Genomic DNA, 17,539 nt, shown 5'->3' with positions numbered 1-17,539 from the left:
TAACACTTAACTAAGAATTTACTAACGTTAAAAAGCTAAACTGGATCATTTTAATAAGATATGCAATAATATAAGCTGCTAGGTTTTATTATCAAAAATGGCTGTTGAAAGAAATGCTATACTAATTCTAGAAAAAAAACAAGCTTCATTTTTAGACTTCTATGAAATAATTAAATGTTAATACTTCCTAAATTAAAAAAAGGAATTCATAAGGGGTGGCATGATTTCGGAAAGCCTATGGCTACACAAAATCATTGCCATTATTACTGGCGGTATTTGCATCTGGTAAGAGCTTTCTGATATATAGTGAACAGAACACTGTAGCTTTAATTGAAGTTTGAATGTTATAAACAGTTAGATGTCTGGCTCTGGCCTGCATTCTAATACCATCAGCAGAACAGAGATGGGAAGCATAAACAAACCTTTTAACTAGATTACAGTCTCTAAAATGGCCAAGAAATCCTTCAGCACAAACTCCTGTGTGACAAATGTGGAAGAAGGAAAATGATTTCAGAATAATGCTAAAAAAAAAGCCTCTAAATTTCTGTCATTACTGGAACATGTAATTGATTTCCTAAAGATTTTGATGTCGCTTAACATTCAATAATGGTAAACTTTATATTTACTTTCCAAATAAATAAAAATCCTTCTTACTTTACACAGCAGCTATTTTTTAGATCAGTATATCCCAAGTAAAGAAGCTATTTGAAAATCAATACTTTCTTTTGTTGAATGTGGAATACTTCCCTCCCCCAACACCAGTGAGCCTAGATTATTATTTTTAGATACTAGTAATATTAAGAATGTATGGATTAAGTTAATTCATGGTAAACAGATTAGTAGACACTTCTGAACTGGGTGTATAGAAAACAATAGCTTTGAATACATGGAAAAATTACAGAATTTAATTACAACTTCTCTAAGAAAAGGTTATATAGGTCAAGTGAAATAAGGACTCAAACCAGAATTACTCACAACCAACTTTAAATGAAGTATATGCTTTTCATCAGGTATGATATCATTAGTGATTTTCTTTTCTGTTATGTCTAGCTACATTAGAAGATATACCTTAATATATGTTAAGCCTGGCTTGCACCTTGTCTCTCTGAAGAGTTATACTGAGTCATTCCAACTTCTAAAATCTTACATGATATAGAAATACCTCAAACAGAGATGCTTAAGAGTTAGAATCTGTACTTTTAACTGAATTACCTTTAGGTTATCTAAGGAGATTATTTAGGATCACAGACTTATTCAATCCCAGCAATTATTCAAATTGGTTTAAAAGCAAGAAATCACATGTTATAAACATTCCTTTCTGAAGAATAATAGATGACATAGAAGAGTTCTTTAGCATTTAAAAATATTTCCAAACTCTACAGGTCCTAATGCTTTGGCATAACGTTTATAGGATAAAAGAGTCAATGTAAGCATACAGGATGAATTGCATTACTTAGGATGGATATGGAAGTTACTTGATTAATAAAATAGAATTTTAAAAAATTACCCTTTTCTCCTAAAAGCAAAGGATGTAAAAATCAACTGATTAGCTGGGTCAAAAAGTACCTTAATTCAGTAACTGCTTTAAAGAACAACTATATAATAATTTAGGCATCTAGAGAATCCAATAAGTTGTCCATTCTTATACTAAAAAAATGTGACTTTAAGCAATACTAAAAACAGTACATTAAACTTAATCATGATGTAATAATTATGAAAATATTATAAGATAGAAGGTCCAGAAAATATGTATATATACACACTAAAACATTAGGCAATATAAACTCCCCTTTATTTACAGGTTTTCCATTATCAACAGAGCTATATAAAAATTTTTATAGTAAATATTCACTGGGTCACAAATTGTTGGAACCTCCAAACTTCATAAACAAGATACTAAATTTAACTCCATGCAAGACAAAGGAAGTTCAATATGTAGAAGGCCTAAGTGTCATTTTTGCCATACAAAGAGAAGACTGACTTTATGTATATTTTATTTCAAGTTGCACACTGGTCTGCATCTATGTTCCTGATAAAGGATTGGATTTTTTGGTTTGTTTTTCTGTCCTTGTAAATTTTTAGAAATTTTGCATTGCTCTATCAATAAGCTACTGGGGCCATAATTTTACTAATGTTTACCAGCGTACTTATTGACTGATAAAAACTCTTTATTGTGACTGTTTTTAATTAGAAAGTGTCATGAATTTACTATGATGGAATATTTTGCTGCCACATGAAAAAATCTTCTTTTGTCAGTAACAGGTTTCTTCATTTATAACATGGGGACAATGTTACAAAGTTCACAGGACCACTGTAAGGGCTGACTGATATTGATAATATTTATCACAGTGCTAGGTACTTATAATAAATGGTAAGTATAATGATTACTAATACAGAAAGTTAAGAATGAATGTAAAAGAGATCAGAATTGACTGACCCTCAGAAGTCTATTTACCTTCACAAGATAATATACCAGCAGGGGATCCCCTCCTTTTTAAAAACTGTGAATCAATATTATTCTAAAAGGTATATAAGAGCAAAGGAAATTCAGGAAATCTCTTTCTCTCCAGTATACTTTTAAATTTACTGATGAAAACTCTTTAAACATGCATTTTTCCACCTAACAGTATCCATTTAGTTAATAAAATTTATTTAGGCAGAGACATCAAATAAAGATATGACCAATTTGCCTGTAGAATACAATTAAGGTATGTCTTCACATTAAATTGTAGGGACCCATCCTTGTTTCTCAGATGCCTAGCAGAGTGCCTGACATACAGTAGATGCTCAATAAATGTTTAATGAATAATTAAGTACAATCTGTTTTGCACATACATTCAAAATACAGACAAGTTTGCAAAAGTACATAAGTTGGACATAGGCCTTCTGGCTGACCTCCTGGGGTCCCACTGATGACTAGGAATAAATGTTCATATCTATAGAAAACTGGAAAGTTGATAATTGTCTGGGTAAGGACCGAAAAAGCAAAGTCAGGGAAACATGTTACCTAAGTATCAGTTGCTTCATAGAGATAGTAAAAGCAGCCTAATCATTCCAGTAACCTATTGTACCAGCTACTCAATGAAATAAAATTTAAATGTATCCTGAACATTTGCTAGTACATTCTTAATTGGACTTTTTTATCATCACTTATTTAAAATAAATCACTTTTGTCAAATTGCATCCTGTACAGAATATGTTTTTACTTATTATGAGTACTATTTGTTAACAGGATTTAAATTGACTATTAGAAAAAGTGAGAACCACAGTTAAGATAAAGAAAAAAAATATTCATGGTAGTGAATAAATTGTAGCAGAAAGGAAAGGAAAATGGAAGAAAAGGAAGAAATTCTACATCTGAGAGTCAAGAAATTCAAATATGCCTAACTCTAATAACAATTATGACAAACAAGCAGTAGGGCCTACTGTGTACCGGACACTGTGCTGTAAGGTATATAAATGTTAAGAAGAAAAAAATCTTTAGTCTTACTTAAGCAGTTCATAAAGCATGAATCACAAGTAAACATTTATAATACAATATGCATTCTTCATATATATATATATATATATATATATATATATATATATATATATATCTCCTTAATACAAGAGTAAGAAGGGTATTCACTGATTGGAAGTGCGGGGGAAAAATAAGCATTAGGGAAAGCTGAAATAATTCTCAAAATAGTAATAATCCAAGATGAGAGAAATCAGTATCTCCTAAAAAAATCAACAACAAATTACTGAATTATAAATGGACAAAATTATGGCTTTATAGCTATTTGCCTTAATATTCTTAGTATAGGCCCCCATATAAAACCCTTAAGTGCCATACACAGAATTGGGCACAAGCTTCATTCCTGACAAAAGAAAATGAGGTAGTGTAGCTCAGTGAATGTCAGGAGACCGGAGTTCTCTGGTCCATGTGCATCCACTTACAGGCCTTGGAACTATGCACAAGTTCCTCAAACTCTCTGAACTTCAGCAATATGGAAAAATGAAAGAGTTGGATAAAGTGACCTCCAAGATATCACCAAGTTGAAAATTACAATTCTAAAATATATCTTAATACTTAAAAAATAAGCCATAATAAAAATAAACAGATGCCTAAAGGTAAGTCATTATCCAACTTAGAGGAGGTCTGGAATCTTCAAACCATATAGGGTTACCCTGGGGGTGGTGGGTAAGAAATGTTTTCAAAGGAAAACAGAAAGTAAGTAAAGGTATTATAATCAAGCTGTAAATTTTCACTCAGCTGCCTACTAGGAAATTACCACCCCAACTACCTACACAATTTGCTTTACTTAAGTGATTTCTTCACTAAGTTCTACTTTCCATCTTTTATGTTAAGGTTCCTGAGGTATTAAGGTGAGGACAAGAAATCCTAGGTGGACCTGGAATAGTATTATTGGGAGACAAACTTGAACTTGGCACAGATTTCTGCTTAAGTGCACCAATTACACCTCAGAGAAAGGTAAGAAATTGTTCAAATTTATAATAGAAAGGAGGGAAATAGGACCATGTTGTTTACTGCTACACAGCTTTTTTTCCCCCCCGTGTGTAAATGTCTACTTTTGCACACAGTTGGTAATTAAAATTTTACAGAACAAGTTTCTACATATGCAATGCTTTTCTGTCAGTAAAATGTAAGTATATTGTGTTTTGGCTTTACCATCAAGAAAACAAAAAATTAAAAGTATTATCATGTCTTTCTAATATTTATGTCAAATATCCTTCTAGATTTATTTTTCTTCAATTCTTTCTAGTTGATCAAATTGCTGTTTTCACATTGCCAGTCTGATCACAAAATTGCTACTTTACAGCAGAATATTTTTTGCTGACATAAATTATGGGATCAGAGATACCAATGCAGTTACAAAAAAGGGTGTGTGTGTGTGTGTGTGTGTGTGAGAGAGAGAGCGAGGGGGAGGGAGGGAGGGAATGTGTGTGTGTGAATGTGTGCATCCATCTTTAAGGAAAGGATAAAGAAATGTACATATGAAACAAAATACCACTTTCCAATGTAAGCCCTAGTAAAAGGCCTACATCAGAAATATACTTTCTAGCATTTCTGAAATCAAATACAGTACTGAATTTGAAAACCATTCACTAAGAACATACCAAGTAAAAATGAAGCATACTTTTATCAAGACTGTTACTCTATAAACCTAAATTTAGATTTATCTTTCAATTAGTATCTCACTACAATGCATATTCTAACTACAACATCATGATTTCTTTGACTCATGAAAACATATTTTAGAAATTTGTCTCCTTTCACATATAGTGAGCAGTTTGGTTCAGTACCCCCAAGAGATGAAAAACTCATCTCAATTTACAACAGTAAATAAATAATTCAGTTAAAACTGAAAGTGGTACCAATCCAGCAAACTATTGATGGAGAGGTTTGGCCTTCCATGAAGCCAGAACAACATAAAAGTTTTCAATGGGGATTACTTGTTCAGACAAGTTACAAAGATTAGAAAAATACCCAGATTAATTATGAAACAGATAATATTTTCATCTTATGTAAAATAAATACCAGGAACGTATATAGGGAGAAACAATACCAGTGGTATTAAAACTTTAAGTGTTTTAAGCTTTGAACTTTATATGCTGATATATGAAACAAACATTTAACAAAAAAAGCAATAATACAAGTCAAAACCTAACCAAAGGCCTCTATCAACCAAAAATTTGAAATTTTCTATGCAAGTCAGACAAAACGAAAAAAAGGAAAATTAAACCCAGAAAGCAAAACCCAATCAAGTCTGTTCCAACACTGAAGTCAATATCCAAATCACACACAGAACCAAAAAGGGTAAAACACTCAGGTCTACAAATGGATAAGCAGTTCCGATACAATCCAGATCCCGACATTTTCCCACTCAGAAACAAATGCAGTGGAGCTTTTCCTAGGGAAAAAGGAAAAAAGCTCTCCAAATGCTTTTTTTAAAGTGACATCTAGAAAGTGTGCCTCTTTCTGTCTCTTTCCCTGGCGCCTCATTGGAGGAAGGAGGGGGTTGTTTTTGTATTCTCCCCCACTGGAGCAAGACACAATCAGACGTTAGCTGGAGGAGAGAAACCACTTTTGACAACAGCAAATAAAAATAAAAAGTGCCCCTTCCTACTCTGACAGGATGGGCACCCACCTCACACACCCCTCCCCACTCCAGCCCCTCCTTCACTGCCCCCCCAGCACCACCCCCTCCTCACCCCGGAGCTCCACTGCGTATGTGGTTTGGTGCTACTGTTGCCCCGGAGTTAAAGTCAGAGCCAGAGGAAGGCAATGAAGCCCCCACAGACACACTTACCTTTCCTGCCCCCCACTTTTGAGTGCCTTCCCTGGAGCTGTGGAGGATGACACAAAGGGTAATAAAGGGGGGGGGGAGTGGAGGAGGAGGAGGAGGCGAAGGAGGAGGAGAGCTGGGGAAGTGGCTGCTCCCGGGTGTAGTGAGATGTCTCCAGCCAGGGCCAAGCAGCAGCAGCAGTAGCAGCAGCAGCAGCAGCAGCAGCAGCAGCAGAGAAGGGTCTGTGTTGCTAAGAGGCTTTTGGTCTCTTTCTCTCCTTTCACGGCCAAAGAGGAGGAGGATGGAGGGGGCTCGGGAGGGAGGCTAGTGGAGGGGTGAGGGGGTATGAGTCGTAGATGGGGGATTTTCGAAGAAGAAGAAACTCCTTCTCCTTCTCTCTCAGGCTCAATCCCCCTCTCAGGTCTCAGGGCTGGAGGGTGGGGGAAGGAACTCAGCCGCCTTCCCCCCACCCCCCTCAATTCAAGGTTGAAGTGGGGTAAAATTAGTGTCCTGTCCCTTTAAAAATAGAAATAAAAGGTGCCCCCCCTCTGCCACTGCCTCTCTCTTCATCATCAGCTGCTGCTGCTGCTGGGGTCTCTCTGCTTGGGGGGGGGAGGGGGGGTTCGGGTAGAAGAGACGGGAGGCACTCACTGCGCATGTCTCTCTCTGACGGGAGGCTGGTTGGTTGAAGGCAGGAGGAGGGGGAGGGGAGGAAATGAGATGGTTTCCCAGAAGGCTCCGAGGCGATCGCGACCCGGAAGACATTGTAGCGGGGGGGGTGGGGTAGAGAGGCGGGGGCGGGGAGTAGGAGGAAGTCGCTACTCTTTAACACCCCCAGTCCCCTCCTCCCCGCTAAGGGAAAGTGGAGAAACGGAAGTGGGCGTGGACGGAGGCGAAAGGAGGTCACGTGTTTGTGAGGGAGGGGGGCGGGATGGGAGAGGCGGTGCCTGCGCAGGGCATGCCGGGAGTCTTGGTGTAACGTTGGCAGCAGCAGGTGAAGCGGAGCAGGGGACGCGGCGAGAGGAGCCTGTGAAGGGATTCCCGCGGTCTCCAGAATCCTGCTCTGCCCTGATAAGGGCAGGCTTTTCCGTGAGAGGTAACATGGCGTAGGCAGGCCTCAGAACGAAAGCCGTGGGCGCCAGTGGCGAAAGGCGAATCGAAAAGGGGAGGACGGAAGGGTGTGGAGACTGGGAATGCGGGAAGGGGGGTAGGCTTGTCTAGGCCAGGCAGGCCAGAAACTAGGCGGGCTCCTTCCGTCTCGTGGCTTCCCTGTGAGCCAGCCGGTGACGAATGCTTGACGAGCGTCTGGCGTCCTGATGAGAGTATATCTGTGGCAGGTGGTGACTACACCCCGGTGATGGTGAGGAATGTGATGGTCCAGGTGTAAGAGAGGAATGGGATCTCAGGAGCCTCATCAGATGACTCTGGTGACTGCTTCTTCAGCTCAGAGCGGGGCACCTGTCCAGGGAGAGAGACAAGCTGTGTGAATTTTGACAACTTCTGGCATTAGACGCATTGTTTATATGGGGTGTGAGGACCATCAGCCCTTACTTGGCTGACCTCCCTGGAATTCTGGAGAGGCTTTGGGGAGGGAGCAAGCTGGGAATTCTTCAGTGGAACTTCCCTCCGTGTCTTGCCTTGCTGCCGCAACACAGCGCCTGTGTCTGTTCTCAGAAGGGCATGTGAGATCGTGTAACCCTTGATAGTGTGTGTCATGGTTGAGAGAGAAGGGACATCATCGAAGTTTGCCCTTTCTGTAGTGTAGATAACAGATTTTTTAAAAAGGTATTTTAAGTGTCTTTGGTTATTAGCCTCGGATTTAGAGCCTTTGGTTTCTCAACTAAATGCTACTATTTTTGCTGGAAATAGTTTCCTTCATGTTAATTAAGAATATTTAAGAAAGGATTCATGGATTTTCATTAATAAAGTTTTTTTTAAGTAAAGTAGCACCGTTTCTTTTTCACATTCAGTCCATATAATTATAACTAAAACCATTCCAGTCTTTCAGTTATGTTCCTTTGTAAAGGTGCTTTGAAAGATTATGACCCATGTATAGTTGCTTTTAAGACCGAGAATCTGAAATTCCTCATGTGTATTGTGTTGGTATTATTTAATTCTGTAATGGTTCCTTTAGGGTACTCAGTTAAAGTTCCTACTTATTTTTCTTGTATGTTTTGACAGTGGATTCTATTTATGCATCATTGACTAGTGCTTTTACCACTTTCTGTGTGTGCAGTAATGTTGTCAAATGGAATAAAAACTAGACTCCTGTGCCTTAAAGTTTTGTTTATATTGGAACCAAATGTTTGCCACTTTAGAACAGAAAAAAATTATAGCAGAGCCATAAAAGTGCCTTAGATAACAATTTTTAAATCTTTTTTATGGCAAAATACTAAATGTGCAAAAAAGTGTACAGATCATAGATATGCAGTATAATGAATAGATATAAAGTGAACAAAATGTGCAAAAATGCACAAATCGTAGATGTACAGTATAATGAATAATTATAAAGTGAACACTGTAATCACCACCAAAGTGAAGAATTAGAACCTTGCTGGCACCCTCTCCGCCCCCCCCATTCATTCTTATTCATTCCTCTCTCCTCACCACACCCAAAGGTTAATTGGGATTGTCTGGATTTTTATGGTAATGATTTCCTACTTTTATTTCAAGTATTTTTTACCCACCTTTGTCAGCATTCCTAAACAATATACATTAATTTTGCCTGTTTTTTACCTATATGTAATTGAATTCTGTTATGTATAGTTTTTCTCCCATGTTGAAATTTTTAATCCTGTTAACAGCTTTAGTTCACGTATTTTCATTGTTGTATAGTAATGTTTATAGTATAGTAAGTGTAGTAAGTCTTTTTATGAATAAACCACAATTAATTTAACTAGTCTAGTACTATGGACATTTGGATTGTGTCCAGTTTTTAGTGCTTAGAAATAATGCTTCTGTGAATGTTCTTAACACATGCATTTTATGTACATAGCATGCATTTCTGTAGAGTGTAGATTATGCCAAACTTTCCAAAGCGAATATATAAATTTAGACTCCACCAACAATGTATGATAGATCCTTTTTTCTACAGTTTTCATAACAGTTGATATTTTTTGTTTTTGTCGACCTGATGAAGGTAGCTTTAGGTTATTGTTTTAGTTTGCAGATCCTGGTTATTAATGGGATTGAGCATTTTTTTCAAAAATTTTTTGGGTGTTTTAGAGGCAAATGTTGTGAGGCATTATGTTCCTGTAAATGTCTTTACTGTACCCTATTAGTTTGACTGGATGTAGAATTCTAAATTGGTAATGTTTCTCTTCAGATTTGAGAAGGAACTCTTAGTGTTTGATATAAAGTTTGAAGCCATTCTTATTTTTAACACTGCACTTTACTTCTCCCCTATGGAAGCTTCTACAACCTTTTTGTCTGAAACTTAGAGAATCTTCTCTTTGTTTTACCCAGTGTTCTGAAATGTCACAGTAATGTGAGGTGACTTATGAGTCTATAGAAATCTACTTTGCTGTGCATTTCATGTATTCTTTCAGTCTGGCAACCTGTATGCCTCAGCTCTGAGAAAGTTTCTGATACATTTTCTGTAATTTCTTTGCCTCTGTGTGTTTTGTAACTGCAATTAGATATTGTACTCCTGGACCTATTTCTTTTCTCCCATTTTTCATCTTTTTCCAGTCTTTTGCTTTTCACTTTCTGGGAAATTTACTTGATTTTTCAAGCCTTGAAACTTCCATTTCTCTTACCATATTTTTAATTTTGAATACCTTTTTTTGATCTTTGTATTTTTTTCCAAAGCATTCTGGTATTTTTTTTCTCTTTATGGATTTAAAGTTTTGTTTTGAGGTTTATTTCTCCCTGCGTGCTCTGTGTTTTCTAAGTTATTCTTTCTGTTGGTATATTTTAGTCTCATTTTAGGGGCTTTCCTCAGCTCTGTTGTGATCCTTGATTCTGTGTTCAAATTTATATAAGGGGCATTGGAAACCTATTTCATGTCTCTCTTAACTTAGCTAGGGTTTGCTAGCTATTGATGGTTCTCACTGTGGAAAGATTTGGCTGGGACATATTTCGGGGGGAAAACCCTGATATCAATTTCTTTAGGTATTTGGAAGCTTTTTCTCTAAGAGTGCAACAAGAAGGATTTTCCAGTCTTCTGCCTATAAGTCAGTGGTTCTCAATTGTGGCAATAAGATCTCCCCAGGGGACATTTGGCAATGCCTAAGAGACACATTTGATTATCAAGAATGGGTTCCTACTGAAAACAGGTGGGTAGATGGTGCAGGTGCTGTTGAAAATCCTAGGATGCACAGGGCAGCCACCCACAACAGACAGTTATCCAGTTCAAAATGTCAGTACTGCCTATCACGAGAAATCCTGCTCCAGGGTATAAGCCTGATTTCCAGTGCTCTGAGAACCAGGTGAAAGCAGAGCTCAGGAATCTCAACATTCTCTCTCTCTCTCTATATATATATATATTTTTATATTTATTTTTATATTTATGTATATATTTATTTATATTTATATATATATATATATAGATAGATAGATATTCCTGCCCTAGGCAGGAATAAGCAAATATTGTTTCCATATGACAAGTCTTTAGCTATTGTTTGAAATGCTTTCTTTGTAGTGAAACTATAGTCACAAAACATCAGCAGAGGACCGTGTATCTGAATATATCTTTGTGGGGTTGTGTTATTTTTAACCACAACTTGGCCACGAATTGTTTAAAGAAATTGAAAATATTTTTGCATTGAATGGTTTAGGAATGAACACATAATAGTCTGCTAATTCGGTTTTGGGGAATGTGTTTCTGCTGTTAAAATCTAAAATGTTCCTCAAACAATCCTTTATTCACCTTAGCTCTGCGGTTTCTAGTGGAGGTGGGACTGCCTCCTACGGGGTGTTTGTGGGGCATTTCTGGTCCCAAGGACGGCAGCCAGTCCCAGAGAGGGCAGGGGCCAGGATAGACTGCCTGCCGTGCTCGGGGTGGTCCAGCATGAGGAAGAACGGCTCTGTGCCCGCACGTGCCTTTCCCACGTCTCCCAGGATGTTTACATGGGTTAAAAAAAAAAAATGAACATTATGATTTGAGCCTAGTACTCCATTTTTAAAATAAACACATAGTATTTTTGCAGGGTTTTAACGTACACTGAAATTTTCCACAAATGCAATTACTGAGTAATTTGAGGGAAAATAGTACTTTGTTTTGTTGGGAACTTTACCAAGAGCTGTTCATCATTTTGGCAACGCCCTTGTGGGATCTGAGCTGCTGGTAGGGCACACCTGTATCCGTCTTCATTTGTAGCCATGGCATGCAAATATATAACAGAGGGAATTGGGGATTCATTATATATATATCGACCCACTTTGTGTTCTGATGGAGTGAAATAGAGTTCTGTTTAATTGTAACCATTTTAGCACTGCAGGTCTTTTGGAGATGGCTTTGTCAATGAATTCTAGCCAAAATTAAAATACTGGTTATTAAGTGACCTTGATGTTATGTGTTCATCTTATTTGAACAGGATTGGCTGATCAGTCTGGATAGCTTTGTATATTTTACTAATGCTTTAATGGGAAAATAAAATGTGAGTTGACCATTATAAACTAGGAGGTAGATGAAGTATGGAACAGACAGTTGTTCCCCATCCTTTTATTTCAATTTGTTTCCCCCTTTTCAGTCCCAATCTGCCTTAAATGCATATCTTCAAGCAAGCATTTGTTGGTGTTGTTAGTTTTTCCTAATTTGTTTCGCCTTAATCTCACATTCTTCTCTGTCTCCCTCCTCACCTCCAATAAAAACACAACAAAATCTTAGTCTTTTATATTTTATACTGCTTCCGTGATTAATATTGGAATTGAAATTTAGTATGACATTTTGACTGAAAGGTTCAAGTCAGACTTGGCAAGATTAAAATTCTAAGTGTGTTAGCTTTTCTTTTGGCACACATATGCACATTTTCACGTTTCCTTAGGGCTTTCATCTTTCTGCAATTTAAAAAATATACATATTTTTATGTAGATGACCCAGAAATGTCAACTTATATTGTTCTCAACACAATCATTTCTCGTTCAGTATACGTCTGGGTCAACTTACTTTATGATGAGTAAATACCAAAAATATTTTCTCTAAAAGCTAGGTGGTTTGTATCATGTCCAGTTGTGTTATAGCGCCACTCTGATGCAATGTCTCATGGGCCTAATGTATTTAAAATTTTATGTTGAAATAAGTTTTATATATGTGACATACATTTTAAAAGTTTTTTACTGTCACAGTTAGGACTGATTATTCTGTATACTCAAATTATAAGATACATTATTTAATTTAAATACACAATATAATTATTTTGTAAGTTACCAAAAAGTAATATACATTCAGTGTAAAAATGATAAGAAAAAATGAAAATTACCTATAATCCCTATACCTATAAATCTGTTAAGATGTTGATATATGTAATTTTAGTGTTTTTTACCTATGTTTCTGTACATTTATTAACAAAGCTGCATCATAAAATTTTGTTATATTCTTTTAAAAGAAATAACATGTAGCTAGCATCTTTCCAATGTATTAAGTACTTGTATAAAATAATATGATGCTTATTTGCTTTATATTGCAGATATCTGCCAGCCTCTGGGAGCTATATTCCTGAATAATGCCATGATCAGTGTTGACAAGAGAAAATAAAATATAAAAAATTTTCTCATTCCCTATATAAATGTTCTTCAAGCATCTGATTTCTTTAAAAACAACAACAAACAGATGAATTAATTTTAAAGTAGTTTTAAAGTAGCTAACATTCCCCTTGAATTACCGTCCATTGTTGTACAAATATTCCTGTAGGGTCACAATCTGCTAAAGCAGATTTTGCCCATACATTTTATTGTTTTTACTTCATTTTATAGATTGTCTGTCTTACTGACTTGAACTGATTATCTTTTGTGCTTACATTTCATTTTCACAAATCTTCTATAAGCTTGTTTTCCTACCTGGTGTTTTCACAAATAGTGCCTTTGATTGTGCCTTTTTTTTTTTTCTTTGAAATTTTTTAATGGATGTGGGGTTTTTTTGGTTTGTTTGTATTCCAGAAAAATTGAGTGTATAGTACAACGAATTGCTGTATATCCACACTCACCCAGTTCCTCTTACTATTAACCTAGTTTCCCTTATTATTAACATTTTGCCTTAGTGTGGTACATTTGTTACAATTGATTAACCAGTATTGATGCATTATTATTAATCAAAGTGTATAGTTTACATTAAGGTTCAGTCTTTGAATTGAACATTATGGGTTTTGACAAATGTATAATGACATATATCCACAATGACAGCATCATACAGAATAGTTTAACTGCTCCAAAGTCCCCTATGCTCTATGCTCCCATGCATGCCTTGAACTCTTGGCAACCACTGATTTTTCATTATCTCCATAGTTTTGCTTTTTCCAAATTGTCATATGGTTAGAATCATACAGTGTGTACCCTTTTCAGATTTGCTTTTTCCCTTAGCAATATGCCTGTAAGTTTCCTCCATTTCTCTTCATGGCTTGATAGCTGATTTCTTTTTAGCGCTGAATATTTCATCTTATGGATGTATCACAGTTTGTTTATCCATATACCTACTGAAGGGCACCTTGGTTGCTTCGAAGTTTTGGCAATTATGAATGAAGTTATCATAAACATTCAGGTGCAGGTCTTTGTGTGGACATAAGTCTTCAGTTCACTTGGGTAAATACCAAGGTGCATGATTGCTGGATTATGTGTAAGAGTACATTTAGTTTCGTAAGAAACTGCCCACCTGTCTACCAAAGTGGGTATACCTACCATTTTGCACTCCAGTCAGCAATAAATCAGAGTTCTAATTACTCCATGTCCTCATCAGCATTGGTCTTGTCATTGTTTTGGATTTAGCCATTCTAACGGTTATAGATTGTTGTTTTAATGTGTAGTTCCCTAGTGATAGATGATATTGAACATCTTTTCTTATGCTCATTTGCAATCTGTATGTCTTATTTGTTGAGTTGTGTGTCCAGATCTTTTGTAAATTTTTAACCTGGATTGCTTATTTTTTTATAGTTGAGTTTTAAGAGTTCTTTGTATATTTTGGATACCATCTTTTATCAGATATGTGTTTTGCAAATATTTTTTCTCAGTCTGTGGCTTGTCTTCATTCTCTTAATGGTGTCTTTTGCAGAACAGAAAATTTTACTTTAAATAAAGTCCATTTTATCACATTTTCTTTCATGGTTCATACTTTTGGTGTTGTATCCAAAAATTCATTGCCAAACCCAAGGGCACCTACATTTTTCCTATGTTCCTTTTTAGAAGTCTTATAGTTTTGTGTTTTACATATAGGTCTCTGATCCATTTTGCGTGAAAAGTATAAGGTGTATGTCAACTCATTTTTTTGCCTGCAGATGTCTAGTTGTTCCACACCATTTGTTGAGAAGCGGAGAAAGACTTCCTTTTCTTTTGAATTGCTTTTGCTTCTTTGTCACAAATTAGTTGACTGTATTTATGTGGGTCTATATCTGAGCTCTCTATTCTGTTCCATTGATTTGTTTTTCTGTTCTTTCCCCATTACCACACTGTATTATTATCTGTTATATTAATAGTAAGTCTTGAAGTGGGGTAGTTTCTGACCTCCAGCTTTGTTCCTGTTCAGTATTGTATTGGCTGTTCTGTGTCTTCTGCCTTTTCATGTAAACTTTAAAATCAGCTTATTATATCCTTAAAATAACTTACTATAATTTTGATTGGGATTGCATTGAATCTGTAAGTCAGGATTGGAAGAACTGACATCTTTACACTATTGAGTCTTCCTATCCATATACATGGAACGTCTCTCCATTTATTTAGATCCTCTTTGATTTCTTTCATCATAGTTTCATAGTTACCTCATATAGATCTTATACATATTTTGCTAGATTTATAATACATTTTTTGTGGGGCTTTTGTTTTTTTTGATACTAATGTAAATGGTATTATATTTTTAATTCCGAATTCCAGTTGTTCGTTACTGGCATAGGAAAGCAATTGACATTGGTAATACTAATCTCTCTCCCTCTCCCTCCCTCCCTCCCTCCCTCTCTCTCTCTCTCTCTCTCTCTCTCTCTCTCTCTCCCTCCCTCTCCCTCTCCCTCCCTCCCTCCCTCTCTCTCTCTCCCTCTCTCTCTTTCTCTCTCTCTCTTTCTATATATATATATGTATATACATATATATATGTATGTATATACATATACATATATATATATATATATATATATATATATAAAACGTCCACCCTTGCTTCAATACCTTATTGATTCCAATAGTACCTATTGTGTGTGTAGATTCTTTGGGATTTTCTACATACACGGTCATGCCATCTGCAAACAGACATTTTTACTCTTTCCTTCCTGTGTACCTTTTCTTTTCTTGTCTTGTCTTACTGTATGATGTTGACTAGAAGTGGTGATTCTTGCATTGTTCTTGATCTTAGTGGGAAAGCATCTAGTTTCTTAGTATTAAAAATGATGTTAGCTATAGATTTTTTTAGATTTTTTTTTTTTTTACCAAGTTGAAAAGGTCCCTTAGAGTCTTAGTTTGCTGAAATTCTTTATCACGAGTGGATGTTGGATTTTGTCAAATGCTTTTTCTGCAAAGAAGATATTTTTTTCTTTATCCTGTTGATGTTGTGAATTACATTAATTGCTTTAGGAATGTTGAATTAACCTTGCATACCTGGAATAAATCCCACTTACTCTTTGTGTATAATTATTTTTATGTGTTTTATTTCTATGTGTTTATCATAGAAATTTTGGAAAGCCAATAAGGAATCACACAGATAAGAATTGTGGTGCAGAATGGAATAAGAGACTCTCTGTCCTTGCAATATCTTTTTTTTTCAAATTGAAGTACAGTTGGTTTACAACGTTGTGTTAGTTTCTGGTGTACAGCAAAGTGATTCAGATATACATATATATACGTATTCTTTTTCATATTCTTTTCCATTTATTACAGGATATTGAATACAGTTCCCTGTGTGATACAGTAGGACCTCATTGTTTATCTATTTATCTGTATCATTGTTTATATTGTTTATCAGTTTATATCTGCTAATCCCAAACTCCTAATTTATCCTTCACCTTTCCCCTTTCCCCTTTCCCTTTCCCTTTGGTAACCATAAGTTTGTTTTCTATGTCTGTGAGTCTATTTCTGTTTTGTAAATAAGTTCATTTGTATCATTTTTTTAGAATCCACATATAAGTGATATCATATATTTGTCTGCCTTGTCTGATTTACTTCACCTAGTATGGTAATCTCTAGGTCCATCCATGTTGCTGAAAATGGCATTATTTCATTCTTTTTTATGGCTGAGTAGTATTCCTTTCTCTGTGTGTGTGTGTGTGTGTGTGTGTGTGTGTGTGTGTGTATACATGTGTGTATGTGTGTGTACATACGTTGTCTTTTCTCCATTGTGTATTCATGCCTCCTTTGTCATAGATTAATTGACCATAGGTGCATGGGTTTATTTCTGGGCTTTCTATCTTGTTCCATTTATCTATTTGTCTCTTTTTATGCCAGGACTGTACTGTTTTGAATACTGTAGCTTTGTAGTATAGTCTGAAGCCAGGGAGCATGACTCTTCTAACTCTGTTCTTTTTTCTCAAGATTGTTTTGGCTATTTGGGGGCTATTGTATCTCCATACAAAGTTTAAAATTATTTGTTCTACTTCTGTGAAAAATACCATTGATAATTCAATAGGGATTGCAATTAATCTGTACCTTGCCTTGGGTAGTATGGTCATTTTAACAATATTGATTCTTCCAATACAAGAACATGGTATATTTTTCCACCTGTTTGTGTTGTCTTCAATTTCTTTCATCAGAGTCTTACAGTTTTGGTATTACAAGTCTTTTGCCTCCTTAGGTAGGTTTATTCCTATACGGTATTTTATTCTTTTTGATGCAATGGTAAATGGGATTGTTTCATTTTATGGACGTAAAGTTGCTTGTAGTAGTCTCTTATGATCTTTTCTATTTCTGTGGTGCCAGTTGTAACTTTTTTTATTTCTGAATTTATTGATTTGGGCCCTCTTTTTCTTGATGAGGCTGGCTAAATGTTTATCAATTTTGTTTATCTTCTCAAAGAACTAGCTTTTAATTTCATTGATCTTTTCTATTTTTTTAGTCTCTACTTCATTGATTTCTCCTCTGATCTTTATGATTTCCTTATACTAACTTTGGAATTTGTTTGT

The 17,539-nt window shown here is 35.9% G+C and overlaps 2 protein-coding genes across 12 annotated transcripts in view; one reads left to right on the top strand and one right to left on the bottom strand.

Annotated features, from left to right (window-relative positions):
* Positions 1-6,961, bottom strand: part of MBD5 (methyl-CpG binding domain protein 5) — a 405,271-nt gene extending 398,310 nt beyond the window's left edge. For 8 of the 9 annotated variants that reach the window (XM_057551283.1, XM_057551288.1, XM_057551287.1 and 5 more), the window contains exon 1: positions 6,315-6,902. The gene's annotated coding sequence lies outside the window, so the exon portion shown is untranslated. Of the gene's footprint in view, positions 1-6,314; positions 6,903-6,941 lie in introns of those variants that run through there. The other variant, XM_057551289.1, reaches the window with a different exon arrangement.
* Positions 6,962-7,235: 274 nt separating this feature from the next.
* Positions 7,236-17,539, top strand: part of ORC4 (origin recognition complex subunit 4) — a 98,803-nt gene continuing 88,499 nt past the window's right edge. For all 3 annotated transcript variants that reach the window (XM_057551964.1, XM_007183032.2, XM_007183031.2), the window contains exon 1: positions 7,236-7,386. The gene's annotated coding sequence lies outside the window, so the exon portion shown is untranslated. The remainder of the gene's footprint in view (positions 7,387-17,539) is intronic.

Source organism: Balaenoptera acutorostrata, chromosome 8 (genome assembly GCF_949987535.1).
Source record: "Balaenoptera acutorostrata chromosome 8, mBalAcu1.1, whole genome shotgun sequence".
Lineage (NCBI taxonomy): Eukaryota > Metazoa > Chordata > Mammalia > Artiodactyla > Balaenopteridae > Balaenoptera > Balaenoptera acutorostrata.
The sequence above is the reverse complement of the archived record's forward strand: the minus strand, read 5'-3'. Positions and strand labels throughout refer to the sequence as shown.